The sequence below is a fragment of the Bos javanicus genome, chromosome 26 (genome assembly GCF_032452875.1).
Source record: "Bos javanicus breed banteng chromosome 26, ARS-OSU_banteng_1.0, whole genome shotgun sequence".
Taxonomy (NCBI): Eukaryota; Metazoa; Chordata; class Mammalia; order Artiodactyla; family Bovidae; genus Bos; species Bos javanicus.
Window position 1 is genome coordinate 40,413,324 of NC_083893.1, and position 9,179 is coordinate 40,422,502.

Below are 9,179 nucleotides of genomic sequence, written 5' to 3' on the forward strand. Positions count from 1 at the left end.
TGCCTGGAGAATTTCATGGACAGAGGAGCCTGGCAAGCTAGAGACCATGGATTTGCAAAGAGTAGGATACGACTGAATGACTAACACAAAAATACATTTAGCTGTATTTTTTTGTATCACTGCTCATCCTCAGATGAATTTGAGAAGGTTTAATATGAAACAATGATGAATAAAGAGAGAGAGAGGAGATAGGGAATTTTTTTAAATCATGAGAAAGAAAGAAATAGATGCAAAATGGTAAGACAAAAAAAGAGAGAAGTTTAGCAAAACAAAATGCATATCTTCAGGCCCCCCAAATTTATTAATTTTGGGACACAATTTTGGTCCTGAGCTTTCTGGAGGTCAAAACAAAAAAGGAAAATATAATCAGTTAACAAATATACATTATTTATAAGGAAAAATAACACTTGAGAAAAATCTGTAGAGTTTTTGTCTTTTAAATCTAAAAGAAATTCACGCGGCTTATCACAGGACTTCAGACAGCACAATAGATAATGTTGTCTAGGTGGGAATAGAACTGCTACTTTGACAGCCCAGAACACTGTCCTCGGGCCGGCTGTCTGCTCAGATCACCTGGTTTCTTCTGGGCTCCAGCTCCCCGACTCTCTGTGGTCCTGGCGGGCATCAGTACACAGGCCTGCCTCTCCCATCGTGAATACTGTCACATGATAAACCAGGCCAGAAACACAGAGGAGTCAGAGCAATGCTTTATCTCATGGGTCTGCAAGTGGATGGTTTAGTCTGGGCTCAGCCGAGCGGCACCCCTGGTCTTGGCTGGTTTCTCTCACAAACCTGGGGGTTGCCTGGCTGTTGTAGTGGCTATAGGGGCATCTTGGCTCTGCTCCACCCCTCTCAGCCTTCAACACGCCAACCCACACGTTCTCATACCATTGCAGAGCCTCCGGCATGGAAGCAGAAGTGTGCAAGTGACTTTTCAAAGCTCACCCTACATCAGATCCATTAACATCCCCTGGGCCAGGGACTTCCCTGGTCCAGTGGTTAAGACTCCAAGGTCCCATTGCAGGGGGCCCCGGGTCCAATCCCTTGTTGGAGAACTAGATCCTGCATGCTGATCCCCTAACTTGTGTGCTACAACTGAGACCTGGGGCAGCCAAAAAAAAAAAAAAAAAACATCCCATTGGCCAAAGCAGTCAGGTGGTCAAATCAGAATCAAGGGATGGAGAATTACAGAATATGGGAAGAACTGAAAAGTCTCATGAAAATGGATCTAGACACAGGGAATGGTGTAGAATTAGGGCCATTGATGCTGCAACCTACCAAAGGAAGTGATGACAACCTTGGCCAGATGATGGGCAAACCCAAGAGTTCCTCACTGAGTCCAGCAAAGCGCTGATACATAATCCTGCGAGGAAGAAGTTAACATTTCCTCTGGGCTGCTCAGGCTGAGGCTTCAGGCAGCCGTGTTCTCCATGCTTAGAGAAGGCTTTCTTGTTGCAGGAGGGAATGAGACCAGCATTCAAACAGAAGCAGAGACAGAGCAGATAAGACACGTGCAAGAAAGAAAAAGCCAGCTGCTGCGAAGTCCCAGCAGCTCATACTTAGTGTTTGCAGATCCCTCCAGTATCTAAGGACTTCCCTGGTGGCTCAGATGGTAAAGCGTCTGTCTATAATGTGGGAGACCTGGGTTTGAGCCCTGGGTTAGGAAGATCCCCCAGAGAAGGAAATGGCAATCCACTCCAGTACTATTGCCTGGAAAATCTCATGGACAGAGGAGCCTGGTAGGCTACAGTCTATGGGGTCGCCAGTATCTAAACCAGTCCTCTGAGCTGACCCATTGACCCATGAGCTGTATCAGATGGTACTCAAGAGCAAAGATCTTGGATCCAGCCTGCTTGGGCCCCAGGTCCCAGTCTTATCATTGAAGAACCCTGTGACTTGGAGGCAGGATGCTTCATTTCCTTGTACCTCAGTTTCTTTATCTCTAGAACAAGGATAATAATACCCTTACCTGTGATGAAGACTGAGGATGCTAATACATGAAATGACTTAGAGTGGTTCCTGGCACATAAATGTACATAGTCATTTTTGGTTAAGGTTAGCTGGCTTTGTCTTTCTGTCTTCTCAATAGAAAGATCCCTGGCCCACAGAGTGACTTTCATGGGTGGAATCTCAGTTGGATCTGAAGGAGAGACAAGGCTACCTCATATGGTAACAGAGCCTCTGTGTGTTTAGGCAGTCAGTCGTGTCTGATTGTTTGTGACCCTATAGACTGTAGCCTGCCAGGCTCTTCTGTCCATGGAATTCTCCAGGCAAGAATACTGGAGTGGGTTGCCATTTCCTTCTCCAGAGGATCTTCCCCATCCAGGGATCAAACCCACATCTCCTGTGTCTCCTGCATTGCAGGAGGATTCTTTATCTGCTGAGCCATCAGGGAAGTCCAACAGAGTAACTCCACCCAAAACCATTGCCCTGCCTCCCAATTGCCAAACCTATAAACCAAGAAAAACCAAACTGAATACTGTTAGCTAGGATTAGCCTCAGCCGTGACTGGCCCAGGGAGTGTGTCATCTGTAGAGTCATTGTAATTAGAAGACTTTGTACGTGAAGGTAGTGTTCATGGGCATCAAATCCCCCCACCTGTACCACAACCCCCACCCAATCCCAGATGTGGGTGAGGTGTGCTGGGGCTGGGACTTGGTGGACTGGGCCAGAATGCTGCATGAGCTCATGGATCAGTGTGAACAATTGGCTTCTAGAAGCTTTCTGTGCAGCAGCCACCAAGCATACCCAGCCACTGCTCTTGTGGTTTAGTCGCATCAGTCGTGTCTGACTCTTTGGGACGCTCTGGACTGTAGCCCGCCAGGCTCCTCTGTCCATGGGATTTGCCAGGCAAGAATACTGGAGTGGGTTGTCATTTTCTTCTCCCACCCAGAGATCGAACCCACGTCTCCTGCATTTGCAGGCAGATTCTTTACCACTGAGCCTCCAGGGAAGCTACATCTAGCCAATACTGGGCCCCTAAAAGGAAACACAAGGCTGCTGCTGATGGCTGGGACTTGGAGAGTCTGTGCCATCATCCGGCTTCTGCTCAGCCCTGCTGGAGACCTCTCTCCCTGCACGTCCGCCATCCCCCGAGTCTGCTCGGAGAACAACAGTTTACAGTTTGGCTGGCTGCAGCCTGCCTCCACGTGGGGAATAAAGCCGGGCATTGTGCTGGGCTTGCAACATCTTTCCCTTCCCAGAGTTCCTGATGTGTTTGTTACCACGGATCTGGTTTGAATGTTCTCTTTGTCGTGGGCCTGCGCGTGCCGAGGTGGGTTGCCTTCTCTGTGGCAGTCCTGGGTTAAATAAATACATTAAGGCAACATCCACGGCTTGACACTGGAGCCAGCCTCAATAACTCAAATAACTCATGTGGCAAAAGACGGATCTGCTGTGGTTTTGAATCCATTTAAAGATAGATTGTTTTGTTCAGTTCCTTTGCGGGAGGACAACGTACCCTGGGAAGGGGCTGCCGACTCAGGGGCCATTTTTCTCCAGCCAGACTGTTTGAGAGTTTCTAAATCCTCTGCAGATGAACACAGAACATGACCTTCAGCCGGTTGCAGGATACCGTGCTGACATCACCACATAAATATACACTCCAAAGAAAACCGTGATTAAGCTCAGTGCAGATTTTTATCACTTTTCCAGTGTACCGGCAGTCTGCTTGTTCGTCATGCACCTTTACAAAATCCATAATATTTAGAAATGTGCTGTGTTAGCCCCAGAGGCTTAAATAAACGAAAGCCTGTGAATGTTTTAATGTAACACATTACCTTCACATATGAAATTATGACTCTCTATCATACTCAATACTACTGCCAACACTGTCTCCACTCTGCTCTTTTGAGGCCCTGTATACAGTTCTCCTTCTGAAATATCTCTTTCAGACAGCCTTGTAAGAGTACAAAATACTTCTATTTCAATACCACTGGGTATGTCCAAGACAGTAAAGAATGGGTGAAATTGTGTTTTTTTCTTTTTTCAATTTAGAATCTCTACTCCAGGGCTTTGTGTTTTGAGGCCAACAGAAGGATGAGTGGGAGGGCGCAGTCATTGCAACTTACAAAGTCAGTAAATTTCATTTTCTTTTGAAAGCAGGGAGGGACAAAAGACTGTTTACTGAGTAGAGTGGAGATTCTGAATCAGAGGCAATTCTGCTCCCTCTGGAGACACTTAGCAATGAATGGAGATGTTTTTGATCGTCACAACTGCGAGGGTGGGGCTGCTACTGGCATTTATTGGATGAGAATCACCGTACGACTAGGCCATGCGCAGGACAGCCCCCCTCTAGCAGGGAATTGTCCATTCCAAAATGTCAGTAGCACCGCAGTTGAAAAATCCTGAAGGATCAAACATCTCGGAGTGGACTGCATCACTAATGTGTCCCAATAAGTTGTCTCTGGTCAGCCCCTCAGTCCTGTCTGACACTTTGTGACCCTTTGGACTGTAGCCCACCAGGCTCCTCTGTCCCTGGGATTTCCCAGGCAAGAACACTCGAGTGGGTTGCCATTTCCTGCTCCAGAGGATCTTCCCGACCCAAGGATCAAACCACCATCCTCTGCATCTCCTGCATTGCTGGTAGATTCTTCATGGCTAAGCCATCAGGAAAGTACCCCAAACAGGTTGGGTGATCATAAACTTCTTACGATGCTTTCATTAGCACTAACCTTACCTTCCAGCAAATTTCAGTTCAGTTCAGTTCAGTCACTCGGTTGTGTCCGACTCTTTGCAACCCCATGAATCGCAGCACGCTAGGCCTCCCTGTCCATCACCAACTCCCGGAGTTCACTCAGACTCACGTCTATCGACTCGGTGATGCCATCCAGCCATCTCATCCTCTGTCATCCCCGTCCCCAATCCCTCCCAGCATCAGGGTCTTTTCCAATGAGTCAACTCTTCGCATGAGGTGGCCAAAGTACTGGAGTTTCAGCTTCAGCATCAGTCCTTCCAATGAACACCCAGGACTGATCTCCTTCAGAATGGACTGGTTGGATCTCCTTGCAGTCCAAGGGACTCTCAAGAGTCTTCTCCAACACAGTTCAAAAGCATCAATTCTTCAGCACTCAGCTTTCTTCACAGTCCAACTCTCACATCCATACACGACCACTGGAAAAACCATAGCCTTGACTAGATGGACCTTTGTTGGCAAAGTAATGTCTTTGCTTTTGAATATGCTATCTAGGTTGGTCATAACTTTCCTTCCAAGGAGTAAGCGTCTTGTAATTTCATGGCTACAACCACCATCTGCAGTGATTTTGGAGCCCAAAAAATAAAGGCTGACACTGTTTCCACTGTTTCCCCATCTATTTCCCATAAAGTGATGGATTTCAGATACCATGATCTTAGTTTTCTGAATGTTGAGCTTTAAGCCAACTTTTTCACTCTCCTCTTTGATTTTCATCAAGAGGCTTTTTAGTTCCTCTTCACTTTCTGCCATAAGGGTGGTGTCATCTGCATATCTGAGGTTATTGATATTTCTCCCTGCAATCTTAATTCCAGCTTGTGCTTACTGGATGCTAAATATTGTTTAAGAATGCCCATTCTCCGTGTGTCCTAACCACATTGCTATAAATTGCCCATTGATGAGGCTTGCCTGGATCAAAATCCAAAGAGCAAAAATATCACTTATTTACTTTTAATTTTGAAATAATTTTAAACTCACATGGCAGTTTCTTAAAAAAATGGAGTGCTCTTCACCCAGCTTTCCTCAGTGCAATCTTCCATAATTATGCTACAATATCAAAACCAGAAAACTGACATCAATTCAATACAATTAAATGACAGTCTTTTTTGGATTTTTCCCATTTGCTCGAGTCTGAAATAATAAAATCTTTTTAAAAAATGGGACTTCGCTGGTGGGGTTAGGACTCCTCCCTTCCACTGCAGGGGTAATGGGTTCAATCCCTGGTCAGAGAACTAAGATCTTGAATGCTGTGTGACCAAAAAAAAAAAAAAATACTCCCTCCAAACAATCAAATTTATTCCTTTAGGAGTGCTTGCTATGGAAAGCAAAATAGTAATGATCTTTTTGCTTCCCAAGAAAGGAAGTTAGAGGTAGAAATAATTAGCTTCTAGCTTTATTTATCAATCTTCAACCTCTTCAAAACTAAGACTCACCCAAATGATACCATTTTACTTTCTGTCCTTTCTTATTTTTCAATTTGTCAGTTTACAAGTCCCCCCAAATTCAAGTATTAAACCTCATGACAAAACGTAATTACTTTTCTTTTTTTTTTTTTTGTAATTACTTTTCAACCTTCATGCCCCTGGCAAGGTGGAAGCACTCTCTAGGGCTTTGCTTCAAGACACACACACACACTCGCACACACACTTTAAAGACTCTTTTACAAACAAAAATAGAAGTGGAGCGTTCTGCTCCAGCCTGCTTGAAGGAAGACACCATCTTTATCTCCATTATTTCAAGCCACCATGACCTTCAGATGTCCTAAGTGGTGAATATAAGGCAGTAATTGTTGTCTCGCCCTCAGCTTCCTTCAAGAGCTTCAGAGAAGAGGCTGGGTGGGGGGCCAAGCCCCCAGTGACGTGTGTGAAATTGTTCTAGAAATGAAAAAAACAGAAGACCAAAGGCAGCCAGAAAGGGCTCCAGAAGATGGGATGTTAGCACAGATTGTAGAGTGCTATCTGAGAAGGTCAAGTCCAGTGGGAGGGAAAGTCCCAGACCACGCACGAGTCAGCAGAACTGAGTTCAATTATTGGCTATGCCCTTTTCTGATTGTGGAGCTGCAATGAACTAAATGTTCGTTTTCTCCTCCTGCTCTGCCCCCAAATCATATATTGAAATTCTAAACCCCAGTGTGATGGTATTAGGTGGTGAGGTCTTTGGGAGGTCATTAGGTCACGTGGGTGGAGCCTTCTTGAATGGGATTAGTGCTTTTATTGACAGGACCCCCAGAGTTCTCCTTTTCTCTCTCTACCATGTGAGGACACAGGATGTCAGCCTCTCAACCTGGAAGAGGGCGCTAACCAGAATCCAAACATTCTGGCACCCTGATCACAGACTTCCAGCCTCCAGAATGGTGAGCAGGAAACATCTGTAGGTTATTAGCCATCCAGTGTACTTCTCATGTGGCACTAGCGGTAAAGGACCTGCCTGCCAGTGCAGGAGACGTTAGAGATGCGGGTTTGATCCCTGGGTTGGGAAGATGCCCTGAAGGAGGGCATGGCAACCCCACTCCAGTCTTCTTGCCGGGGGCAAGGCAACCTGCTCCAATATTCTTGCCTGGGAAGGCCCATGGACAGAGGAGCCTGGGGGGGCTATGGTCCATGGGGTCATACAGAGTTGCACATGACTGAAGTGCTGTAGCACAGCACAGTACATGGCCTTCAGTCATCGCAGCTCCAACAGAAACCTTGGGGGAGGCGTTGAAACAGCTTCAGCTTCTCTCAGCAAAATGATGACATCAGCACCAATCCTGCTAAATGCAGACAGTGCTTGTAAAAGTCACTGACATACCTGTTGTGAAGATGCCCTTTAGAAGAGGAGGAGTAAACAGGGCAGGCTCCTACGGTGAAAGTGAACAGAGCTTCAGCCACATGAATCAACGTGGTTGACTCAAATGCAATACTGAGTGAAGAAAGTCACAGAAGAACACATTAGGCATGACATACCATTCATGTGAACACGCCAAACCATACAACATACATAACTTAGGGATACACGCTGATGTAGTTCAAGCAGAAAGCAAGTGCATGGGAGTGACCAGTGTCCAGTTCAGTGTAGGAGCTACCCCTAGGGTAGGGAAGGCAATTGGGTCTAACTGTGTTGGCTTCCCAGGGGATGCAGTGGTAAAGAATCCACCTGCCAATGCAGGAGACACATGAGACAGGGGTTTGATCCCTGGTCGGGAAGATCCCCTGGAGAAGGAAATGGCAACCCACTCCAGTATTCTTGCCTGGGAAATTCCATGACAGAGGGCTGTAGTCCATGAGGTCGCAAAGAGTTGGACACGACTGAGCATACATGCTGAACACTGCCATTCAGGCAGTATTTATGTCTTATGCTTGAAGGGAAGCCTCGTGAATATTCCTTCTATTATTCTTGATACATTTTGTGTGTCTTTAATACTTTGAAGTGCACAAGATTTTTTTTTCAAGGTTTTCTATCATTGTTAAAAGAAGCCATAAGTGTGCATTTAGCGCATAGTTGAGACACTGGGGCTGGTGTGTACCGGGCTCCTTGACGTTGGACAATGTGCTCAACTGCTCTATGCTTGCAGTTCTCATCTGTCAAGAGCACCTCCTCCGCTATACCTGGGAGGCTTGAACAAGATAATGTCTGAAGCCCACTTACCACTGTACTTGACACATAATCACCTCTCAATAAACGTTAGCTTTTAGCTACTGCACAAAATACACTGGATTGTATGATCATCACGATGACTCATCAGTCGACAATGGAGCAGCACTGTGCGTAAATAATAGAGATGCTTCCATCTTCTGGCCACTGTAATGTAATATTTAGAACCCAGAATAAGGTTATTATTCCAACCCCAGATTTATGAGCCAGAACCATACTCGGATAACTTGGGTCGCTCCACTGAAATACCTTGTGGGGAGATACTTGAGTTTTTGTTTGGATTCTTGCCAGTGGCCATAAAAATTCCTTACCACTCAGTAAGGTTATGTATTATAGTCATGTAGGCATTCTGGCTATCAGAACTTTCACTTTTTGGGCTGTGCTGGATAAACTTGAACATCAGACACCTTCAACAGTTTCAAGATTTATGGCAGCAAAATTCCACCCTCCTGGCCCCAGGCCCGTGCAAGTCATGTTACTTACCACCCGATAATGTTACCCCCTGTAGCAAACTCACAAAGCAAGGTGCCTAGAACAATCTTAGGCTTCGTTGCCAAAATACCAGTGAGATGGAGTAGACTTTAATAGCCATAAACCACATTATGTCTCTATGTTCTCCAGAATTCGAGTCAACATGGAGAAATTTTTCTTTGCCATGTTGCCCTCAAGTTATTCCTGTAAAATTTAAGAGAGACTTGCTATCTTAAAACAGTCCAGTCCGCTGGAGTTGGCCAGTCAATCACTAGGATTTATTTTTTACAAAGAGAGCTGAGGGGGTGGACTACCACTCGAAGCCTCAAATGGCTTAATAAAGGTTAAAGTCACCTGGACTTGCCAGGGCTGGACATCCGTGTTT